Here is a 10278-nt window from a genome sequence, read left to right as displayed (position 1 = left end):
CCTTCGAGGCCTCGTCTGGAGAGGCCCAACGCGCCCAAACTGCCCGCGGACACGTCTCCCAAACGGGGCTGGGGCTTCAGGACCCGCCCTCTGGAGTCCAAAAGGTCTCTCCGAAGCAGGGTCCAGCGGGGCGCCAGAAACTGGGGGCGGCGCTGCACGCTGGGAACTGTAGTCTCGATGGCGCTCTGGGCGCAAGGGGAGCGTTGCATTCTGGGACTCAGAGTTCCAAAGTACAGCATGCCGGGAGTGGAAGTTTTCCCGGAGGTACCTTGTGGCATGCTGGGAATCGTAGTCTTTTATGAAGCCGGTAAGAGTAACAGTGTAGCTTGATGGTCCCAGTTTGACCTGGCAAAGTGGTTGGCCCTTATTTCTCCCGATTGTCTATACGGACTGCCTGAAAGTGAAATCAAAGAATGTTGCGTGCCTCTCCACAGATGTACTCACTGATATTACCGAAATGGAAAAAAAAAGAAAAAATCTCTCTAACGGTGAATTTGATTTTCTAAGATCTGGTTTCTAGTTCCAGCTCTGTCACTTGCTAAATGGAATGACTTGACCCTCTCGGGGCTTCCATTTCTTCACCGATAAAATAAAGATAAAAATAAAGGTGACATCCAGTGATGTTATGAAGATATGATAAAATGCTATACAAATATTGATTATCATTAATTTCCTGCCAGTAAGGAAAAAGGGTTTTACCAACTCAAGTCCCACTTAATTAAGTCTTCTCTGATTGCATTAGCCCTCAGTTAGATCCCTGGAGGCATACTGCTAACACCTTTTAATACCCAATTACATACCACAGTCAACATTCAGGACTCTAGAAATGGTTTAGTGATTTTACGGACTCTGGAGAAACTCAGTCTAGTGAGAGAAATCGAGGTCACACGTACTGTTTGCTAATAATGTTTGCTAATAATGGTTTCCTGAGTCGTTTTAAGATTATATTCATTTCCAAAAAACATGTTAATACCAATCATGTCTGAAGCACTGCAGAACAAACTGGGAATACAAAGGTAGGTCAAGTCTCTGCCAAGAAGAAACCTATCTGGTGATGGAGAAAGATGATAAAGCATCATTTTAAATGAGTGTCCTGAAACACACCCCAGGTTGCTTGCAATCAGATTACTTTGTTTAGTCCCTTTAGTATCTTGTTCACACTGTGCTAGTTGTCTTTCCCAGCATATCTGTTCTCCCCTACTTCTTAGAAATTAAATCCCCCAAGTTTTAACTGGGCATGTGGCTACATTTCCTAGTGTCCTTTGCCACTAGGTGGAGCCAGGTGACTGAGGAGTTCAGGCCAATAAACTGTAATCCAGCTAACCAGTGCGTGGTAGCTTCCCAGAAACTCCTCTTAAAAGAGAGCTAGCCAGTTCTTTGCCCCTTCTTAATCTCTTCCTGCATCCAGCTGCATGGAATTTGGATTGTCACACTCCAGGCAAAATCAAGTACTAAGCCCAAAGTAAACTTGATTACTCGGAGCAACCATAACAATCCTAGGCTACCTGCCCTTACCTCCTGACTTCATTTACACAAGAGAGACAATTATTTATTCTCTACGCCACATTTATTTTTAGAGCACTTATCACAACTGAAGTCATGGTGTGCAACTACTTATTTATTGTCTGAGTTCTCACTAGCACATAAGCTTTGCATGGGCAGAGACTTTGTCTAACTTGGTTATCATTGTTTTCCAAATGCTGTAACATTAGGAGGTAGTCAATAAATATTTGTTAAATGAATAGAAGAATGAATGGAAGTAACTGCATCAGAAAGTGTCTATTCAGGACAACAGACTTTGTTATCTTAGTCAAAGGGACTGGATGCAGGGAATTGATAACAAACGTATTCAAAGGGCTGAAAGAGCATAGGGGAGAAAGAATAAGGTTTTAGTAGCAAAAGGGAGAAGGGAGTTATTATCCAAGTATCATGAAGGCACTACTCCCTCTACATTAGAGTCCACGAGCACACACATGTGGAGCTGCTGAGGGGAGCACCTATACCGTTAGAACTACACCATTGCTTTGGAGCAGGAACTTGTATTATTTCCTTAATTTACTTTAGCTTATTTTGAAATATTATAATTTTCATCTGATTTTGTGGGCATGTCTTTCTGAAATGTTTTCATATCATTAGGGATACTATTATCCGTGTTTTCATTTTTCTTATAATAGCTTCATTATGAGATTTGATTGCAGTCCTTTCTGTTACTCATTTTTATATGAAATTAGTTTTCCTGCATATTTAGGAAGGAGGGGCAAGTTAGGACAGCTTTACTAAATTCAAGACTCTACAGCTTCTTTTTCTGTTTTCATGAAGTGTCCAAAAATATGGCTTCAAACTTTCTGAGATCTCCTGGCTCTGTGCCCTTCCCCCACCTTCATCTGACTTGCCTTTTCTTTGCCCCAAATATCCCTGCCCTACTCTATCTGTATTCTATTCCCTGCAGTTTCTACTCTAGTGTCCTGGAAAGATACTTTTGGCTGGTTTTGAGAATTCACAGGACCTGGGCTGCTCCAACTTCTTCAGACCTTACTTTGGACCCCTTGCACTCATCAACTGCAAAGTGGGTGGTGCCAAACTGCCCCCAAATCTGGCTGTTGTTCTCCTATTGGTCCACTGTACTTTCCAGGGAGTACCTCTTGGCTATTTTGAGGTTCTCTTATTTTTAGATTTCTCAGACACCCAGCTGCTGCTTCCCTCTGCTTCTTTCCACAAAAAAAATGCTGATACCATGCAAGTCTTTGAATGCCTAGTGGTTCCACATGCTTGAATTTTGGGGTTTGTGGTGATATCTTGTCACCCAGTATTGTTATAGATATTTTCCGTAGGTTTTTGGCTTTGCTATCCCAGATGCTCTGGTTTTGGTGTGTGTGTGTGTGTGTGTGTTTAAGATTTTATTTATTTATTCATGAGAGACACCGAGAGAGAGGCAGAGACACAGGCTAGGGTAGAAGCAGGCTCCCCAAAGGGAGACCAATGTGGGACTCAATCCCAGGAATCACACCCTTAGCCAAAGGCAGATGCTTGACCACTGAGCCACCCAGGCGTCCCCCAAATGCTCTGTATTTATGGAGGAATTTGGGGAGATTCAAAAATGCCATTGCCATATTCCCAGAATTATTTTCTCTTAAATCTTTTTCTTTTTTAAAGTAGGCTCCATGCCCACTGTGGAGCCCAATGAGGGGCTTGAACTCATGTCCCTAAGATCAAGAATCAGATGCTTAAATGACTGAGCCACCCAGGCACCCCTTAAATCTTTACATGATGCCAACCGGTGAAATCAAACTGACAATGGAAAAACCACCATCCATTAACTTTTCTAAAAGCAGAGGTTCCAAGATGTAATAATTATCTATCTAAAATAGTTATCTATCTATTCTGGTTTCATTCATGGTGGCCGTGTTCCCAGCCAAAGAGCATTTCCGAGCCTCTCTTGCAGTTAGGGATGAGCATGTGATACAGTTCTTATCAATAAGATAGAAGCACAAGTAAAACTGCTAATTTGATTACGCTATTGCTTTTTAGGGTTCTTTTACAGTTGAATACAATTCATAAGTGCTTCACAGGGGTCCCAAGAGCAGGGGCTCCTAAAAGGCAGTGGGTTCATGCTGGTCAGTTCATGAAATTTTCACTGATATTTGGTAGGTGAGGAAGAAAATGAACAAGGTAATCAGCTTTTCAAAAAGCTAAACTTATTCAAGTTTTTAGTACTGACATTATGTTCTTCGAGATTACTTGACATTATAGTGTCCTCTCTTTTTATAAAATAATGGTGCTAATTTATGGTGCTGGTTGTGTTTAAAATCCTTACTTAAAAGTTAAATCCTGACCTCTGTATTAAAGAATCTCTAAACATTTATTTTTATTTTTTTCTTAAGATTTTATTTTGTTTATTCATGAGAAACAGAGAGAGACAGAGACAGAGACAGAGACACAGGCAGAGGGAGAAGCAGGCTCCATGCAGGGAGCCTGACTCGGGACTCGATCCCGGGCCAAAGGCAGGTGCCAATCCACTGAGCCACCCAGGGATCCCCTAACATTTTTTTTTAAAACTTTGCTAGTTACACCACACTTACAAGTGCTCAGTAGTAACTAAATTCCCTTTCAAATGTGGATATTTATATGTACTTGGGGAAAACTCACTGCTTTCCTTCACTTTAACACTTACACTTCTGTGCCATGATATGTGGTTCTTCCACACCTAGACGCTAACTGCCTGGAGGTAGTGCAGAACCCAAAGGGTAATCACACAGCCTCCCACTTCAGATGTCAATTGCAAGTAGTTACCCATGATTTCTGTCCCACTTAAATACAAATTGGAGGTTCCCACAGCTCCCTTCCTGGGTTTCATAATCTGCTCACAGAATCCAGGAAAACTCACTTTTGCTGATTTATTACAAAGGATGTTTTAACGGATATAAATGAACAGCCAGTTGGAGAGATACATAGATGAGGTCTGGAAGGGTCCCAGTGCAGGAGCTTCTGTCGCTCTTGGAGTTGGGGGTATACCACCCTCCTGGCAAGTGGATATATTCACCAACCTGGAAGCTCTCTAAACCCCATTCTTTTTTTTTTTTTAAGATTTTATTTATTTACTCATGAGAGACACAGAGAGAGAGAGAGGCAGAGACACAGGCAGAGGGAGAAGCAGGCTCCATGCAGGGAGCCCGACGTGGGACTCGATCCCAGGTCTCCAGGATCACACCCAGGGCTGAAGGCAGTGCTAAACTGCTGAGCCACCCAGGCTGCCCTCTAAACCCCATTCTCTTGGGATTTTTATGGAGGCTTCATCACATCAGCATGACTGATTATTACCTCTATTTCCAGCCCCTCACCTCTTTCCAGAGAATGGAGAGTGGGGCAGAAAGTTCCAACCTTCTAATCATGATGTGGTCTTCCTGGTGACCAGCCCCATCCAGAGCCCCACAAGAGTCACCTCATTAGAAAAATAAATAAATAAATAAAAATACTCCACTACCTAGGAAATTCCAAGAGATTTGGGAGCTCTGTCAGTATTACACAGGAAATAATAAGCGTCTTAGCAGCTCTGTCAGAAACTGTGGCAGAGGCCAATGATATATATATAATTTCACAATATACTTCCCTTCTTTATTGGAGAAAAATCCTGCCACTTTTGGTAAAAGAAGGGGAGGTAGCAGACAGCCTATACAGGGAATTGATGGGATCCACATGTGTAAGAATCACTGCCTTGAGCAGCAGGAATTAAGTATTAATGAAAGAGCACCAGGGTACCAGCACAGAGGGTGACTAGAAGGTACAGACACCAAGTTCTCTGAAGAGTCCTTGAAGGCAAAAGAAACATTTAACTGGAGAAGACTCAGGGGGCACAGAAGAGCTGTTTTTGAACACCTGAAGTCAACAAGGGGAAGAGAGCTCAGACTAGATCTGAGAGGCCCAGGGGTAGAGCTCAGACCAAGCAGTGAAAATTGCAGAGGCACACACACAAATTGTTGTTCCAGGAGGAGTTAACGGCCTTGGAGATTGATCATGTGACTGTGGGATCCAGGTCATTAGGGACTGTATCCATTCTGTTCACTGCTCCAGCCTCAACACCTAGAACAGTGATGAGCACTTAGTAGGTGCACAACCTCCATTTTTTACATAAATTAATGGGAGGGAGGATATCCTGCATTTGATGGGAAGTTTGCCAATATGACCTTAAGCTCATGGTAGCTTGAATTTGTGCACATCTTCCTTTTTTTTGTGTGATCAGCCTTTTAAGTCCAAATGTGTCTTTGGAGCTATCTCAGAAATACACTGGAAATTCTTGTCCTGAAGAGGACAACAGAAACAGTAGGGAATCAGCAATCCTGAATTGCCAGAAGCCCAGCCTCCCAGATGATATGTATTTTTTTTTAATTTGTATTTATTTATGATAGTCACAGAGAGAGAGAGAGAGAGGCAGAGAGACAGGCAGAGGGAGAAGCAGGCTCCATGCACCGGGAGCCCGACATGGGACTCGATCCCGGGCCTCCAGGATCGCGCCCTGGGCCAAAGGCAGGCGCTAAACCGCTGCGCCACCCAGGGATCCCTATATTTTGAATAAAAAGTATAACAAAGAATTTTTGAGGTGTCACTGGTTTCTCCCTTCAGTACACTCTAGCCAGGAATCATGTCACTTTGAAGAGGTACTCAAAGTGCCCTAAATTTTTTTCTAAAATCTGTGTGTCAAAATATGTTGTAAGTGATCATGTTCTTCCAACCCTCTGTTCCATACTTATAGGAGGAAAACCTCCAATGTCCATTTAACCCCCAACCCCGACAATTAGCATATTAAATAAATCAAGATTCACAACAGCTTCTAGCATACTAAAGATAAAACATCAAGGAAGAAATGCAGACAGACATTCTATGAGGTATTTATTTTGCAATAATTAGGTTCGATTGCCCAGTGTCAAGTCACCAAAGACAAATTTTCAGGCTCCCAATGAATTCAAACCAAAGTCCATACATTTTGGCCACTGTAGGATGGCAAGCATTTGGAGAGAAGAGGACCATCCTAGAGGAACATCTGTACACAATTCAAAAGAAAGTCCTCCCAAGTTAGGATGGATCCACTCACACAGTAAGTAAGGGCAGACCTAACATGAAGCATGTCATATGACAGCGAGAGGCAAATGGAAGGCACAACTACCGCGTTCCCTTGTATTTTGTTCCAAATCAGTGTATATAGTTCTGATGATAACTGACAGGTGAGAAAGAAGAGCTGAAAGACACATGTACTGAATAACATTTGATTATTGTTTGTTAAATTAGGTGATTAGACTTCAGTGTGGCCCCTTTTAGATGCCAGAGGGTGGTGCCATCCCATCAGTTTTCCTGCTGGCTTGGTCATTCTGCTTTCCTGCAGTAGATGCCATGGCCGAAAGAACCACACTCCAAAAAATAGAAAAGAGAACTGAAAAACAAAAAGAATAACTTTAGGAAAAAGACTCCCCAACTCAGAAAGGAGCTAAACTGTAGGACAGGGTATTTGTATAGCTTTAATACCAGACAGCCTTGAGCCCTGATTTATGAGCTCTCAAGAAGACTTATTATTAGAGGGGAGATGACATATTTAAAAATTTTCCTCTATTTCTTTGGAAACCCACTGATTTTTCTCTGCCAGATCCCAGAGCTACCTTCACCCATCCTTCTTTCTCTCTCTTCTTTGTGACAGCTGTGTTAGGTGCTAGAGGAGGAATAAAGTAAATATGGAGGGACATAAAAAGATTTGAGAACAGGAGAGCTCTTGGTGGTTGTTGAAACATGAGGTTATGCAGGGGACAATAGCAGCATATGAGGCAGGACAAACAGATTAGGAAAGATCCTGGCAATCCCGGGAGTTTAGATTTTATCTTTTAGACAATCAGGAGTCAAAAAAGAAAAGAAAGTTTTTAAGTAGAGGAGTGATACAGTTTTGTAATTTTTCAAAAACCACTTTGGCTACACATAGGATGGACTGGAAGAAGGAAAAGAAAAGAGAGAAACCCATCAAGTTACTATCACAGTCCAAATGTAAGATGATTGGACCCTGAACACCGGGCATAGTACTGATAGGACACATCTGAGAAATATTTCAGTAGAAAAGACAAATCGTGCTGATAGATAATATGTGGAAGGTAAGAGGGAGGATTCTACATTGATGATGAGGTTTCTAGCTTGGGTGACTGGATAGATTTTTTAAGTAAGCCAACAAATACTGATTAAGGACTCATGTGTCAGATGTGTCAGGTGCTGGGTAAGTGATGAATAAGGCACACATGGTCCCAACTCTCAAGAAACTTACCGTGTGGCAGTGGAAACTACATGGTAAACAAACACATAACATATTACTTACGTACCTACAATTGTAAGGTACTGTGAGACAGGATAATAAAGAATTAAACGTGATCTAAAGTCAGGAGCAGTGTGGATGGTAGTGCCACTCACTGAGACAGGAAAATATAAGGAGGGCCTGGTTGTGGGTGAGATGAGTTTAGTTTTGAAGATAATAAATTTGAGTCATCTGTTGGTACACCTAGTTGGGAATTTGCAATAGATGGGAATTTGGAAAGAGAGGCTAGAGATACAGTGAAATCCAGGTCGGGTTTTAAGAAATGTGCAGAGAGGCCATTTCCTAATAAATGGCCTTCACCCTAAGAGAATGTACCAGGCTGCCTTAGAAACCATCAGGAGATACATCACAAGTCAGAAGGTGGGGCTAATGCAGGGGCATCTGCCTATACCCGGCTCTAGAAAAGGGAAATTATGTCAGTAATGTATCTGTGAAAAGTGGTTGGAGAAGGGCGAACACTGTGATTTGCTGGGCTGGAAGAACTTAAAGTCCTGACTGGCCTTCTGGTAAACATTAGCTCAGGTTTCTGAAATGCTAAATAAAGGTAGGGACAAACAAGCCCACAGGGCAGACACTAAAGAGTTCATTTTCATAAACATGCTCTTTTCTCTCATCTCTCTGTTTGTTCCAAATTAATGTCAAGACCAGAGGAGCATTTGAAGACAGAAAATGCACTTGCCCTGCTGCCAATGATTAGTAGGTAGCATGGAAGACAGAGACTGGGGCTTCCTGGGACTCAGGCCAGAGGGTGGCAAGTAAGAAGAGATGGCCCTTTGTGCCAGACTCGGTCCATAATGCCACTATCAGCCAGGGAGAGCTCTCTAGCCTTTTCCCCACCTAGGACCCAATTCCTGGCCACTCCTGGCTCCCTACCTGGCCCCACTGCGGCAACAGCCTGCCCTGTGCCCCTTCGTGGTGGCAGCCCCTCACCCAAGCCTCTTTGGGGTGTTCTAATCCAAAGTTCCCAAAGTTAGGATTCTCTCTTGAATTCAGTAGGGCCTTCTAGTCTGTCTGATGCCTGCGATAGAAAATTGGGGTGTAAAATCAGGGAAGGTAAGGACTTATCTCCATTGTTCACCCCAATCACCCAGCAGACAGTAGCAAAGGGTGGGCTCTCAATCAATGAACAAATGAAAAGTGCCCAAGTAACCTGGCAAACAAACTAAACATATGTGTATGTGACACGTGTATCAACTGTCACTTGTGCAAAATCAAGCTTTCCCCCAGATGCCTGCTGGATGCTATGGTTATACTGGTAAATAAACTACCACTCTCAAGGAATTCTTAGTCTATGTCACAGTTAATAAAAGAACCCTTTTATTATGTATGCCCTTATGGAGGAACACACAAAGAGCTGTAGGAGAGCACAGAGTAGTAAGCCATCCAAACTTCCTCAAGGACAGGGTATCTGAAGTGGGTCCTCAAGACTAAATAGTGGGCTTCAAAGTAGACCAACCAAGGAAGGGAATTCCAGAACTTAAAAACCTTAAAAGGTTTTAAAGCAATATTTCCAGTAATTAATGGGAATGCTGTCACTGTGATTATTGGACTGTGGTGAGTTCCTGGATAAAACAATTAAGTACTTATGTGATAGTCCAAGTCTATCAGTGCTGGTACTGTTGAAAAGTGAGATCCTCTGTAGGTGAGAAAGGAGATACAGATAGAAGATAAAAGCAATTCTGAAAAAAATCTGCAGTGGTAAACAAGAATAGAAAGTATGAGTATGAACTCACAATGGATTTCCTTTAAAGAAAACAAATCAAGCACACAATACATGTATTTCCTGACTCTGAACAGTGGAAAGGCCTGTGAGCAACAACCAAGCCAACGGCAACAAAATGCCACCAACACCCAGATTGAGACCTGGTATTACTATATCCCCACTGAACAGAACCAAGACTCCTTCAAGAAATGATTCAGTCTGGGTCTGGGACAGGAAATGTTCAGAATGAGCCTAGAAAAACCTGGAAAATGCTGTTGTAACAGATAACAAGGTAGTTATCAGAGACTCTTAGGGCCATGCCAATAGGACTCGGGCCAGTTTGAAGAGGTTCCCATTAGCCAAAGAAGGGACAATTTCAGTATTGTTAAGTGTAATACTTGCAATGGACTGAAATTAACTGGTCATTGTTGCCGAGTGCTAGTTGACCAACTACTGTTTTGAAAATAGGTGAAAAAAAAAAAAGAACAGAATTATTTATCCTGCTTTTCTGCAGAAACTATATCACTAGATAGCCAAATAGTAGATAAAAGGGGGAATTTTTTATGAAAGAAGTATTCTAATTAACAAAGAAGCAAAGATAGAATTGAAATATCACCATTTTGAAAATCCTAATGACTTAACAGATGTAGGCATGGCTTATTAATGGTCACTAGCATAAAAAAATAAGATAATTGTACATTATGAATTTACGGCTGAAATAATTTAACACCACATA

At 42.1% G+C, this 10278-nt stretch overlaps 1 protein-coding gene across 3 annotated transcripts in view; it reads right to left on the bottom strand.

The window, feature by feature from the left end:
* Positions 1 to 6367: 6367 nt before the first annotated feature.
* The window catches only part of YIPF1 (Yip1 domain family member 1), a 36886-nt gene continuing 32975 nt past the window's right edge, over positions 6368 to 10278 (bottom strand). For all 3 annotated transcript variants that reach the window (XM_035716220.2, XM_025427684.1, XM_025427683.2), the window contains one exon: positions 6368 to 6922. The gene's annotated coding sequence lies outside the window, so the exon portion shown is untranslated. The remainder of the gene's footprint in view (positions 6923 to 10278) is intronic.

Source organism: Canis lupus, chromosome 5 (assembly GCF_003254725.2).
Source record: "Canis lupus dingo isolate Sandy chromosome 5, ASM325472v2, whole genome shotgun sequence".
In the NCBI taxonomy this organism is placed as follows: domain Eukaryota; kingdom Metazoa; phylum Chordata; class Mammalia; order Carnivora; family Canidae; genus Canis; species Canis lupus.
This window is presented reverse-complemented; position numbering and strand designations above follow the sequence as displayed.